Genomic DNA, 1196 nt, shown 5'->3' on the forward strand with positions numbered 1-1196 from the left:
CCACACTTGCAGGGAGCCAGGAGGCCATCTCTAGGAAACTAAACAGTAGCTTCTTTAAACCATCAATCAGTAACTGACAGTCTCCCTCATTTTTGACCAAAGTCAAATATGTCACCTTAACCAATCATACAAGGCCATGTCTATTCAGCTGCTGCCAGTGAGGGCATACCTGAACCACCCTTATCCCCAGCAATGCACTCCTCTCCTCTGGCTGCCTCCCAGTCTCTGCCAAAACACAGGTAGAAGGGGCAGACTCCCTTATACAGCAGGATCCAAAAGCCTTTCCTTTTCTCCTTTGGTTTATTTTTCCACAACTGTCCAGATCCACAGAAGGGTTGAGGCTAGACCTGGGTCATGGTTTAAAGGTCTGGGAGGTCAGAATCTGGTAAGGTTCATAGATCTGCTCTTTGATGCCAGAGCCTTCATGCCTCATTTTTCATGTGTGCTCACCCTGCTCTTTATAACAGTAAAGCCAGTGACCACTTGCTAATTGAGGCTAGACCTGGGTGGTCATGGTTTAAAGGTCTGGGAGGTCAGAATCTGGTAAGGTTCATAGATCTGCTCTTTGATGCCAGTAGCCTTCATGCCTCATTTTTCATGTGTGCTCACCCTGCTCTTTATAACAGTAAAGCCAGTGACCACTTGCTAGCTCCATAACAGATTAACAAAAGCTTCTGACTTCCTCCTTCAAATACCAAGTTCCCCGGACTTAGAAACTATGAGTTCACTCCAATCATCTTTGACAGAAATATTCAGCTAGCTCCAGTTGTAACTGACCTATGAAATTGATTTCCAATAATGTCATACTTCTTATTAAAAGATACAGGGTGGTGGCGCACACCTTTAATCCCAGCACTCGGGAGGCAGAGGCAGGTAGATCTCTGTGAGTTCAAGGCCAGCCTGGTCTACATAGTGAGTTCCAGGACAGCTGGGGCTACAGGGAGACCCTGTCTCAAAAAGACCAAGGGAAAAAAAAAAGATACAGGGTGATTATTATTAGAATCCCCTGGGCGGGACCGAGGAATTTTTTGTGTTAGAAAGGCCTCCCAGGAAATGTGATGGCTGTTCAGATTGCTAGATCTGAGTGTGAGAACCCAGAGCACTGTGAGGTCCCTCTTGGGTACCTGTGTACACACTGCACACCCTACTGGTGGCAATGTGAAAGGCAAAACCAATTTGTAATACACGTTTTTCTA

Source organism: Nannospalax galili, unplaced genomic scaffold (assembly GCF_000622305.1).
Source record: "Nannospalax galili isolate Female #2095 unplaced genomic scaffold, S.galili_v1.0 scaffold12016, whole genome shotgun sequence".
In the NCBI taxonomy this organism is placed as follows: Eukaryota; Metazoa; Chordata; class Mammalia; order Rodentia; family Spalacidae; genus Nannospalax; species Nannospalax galili.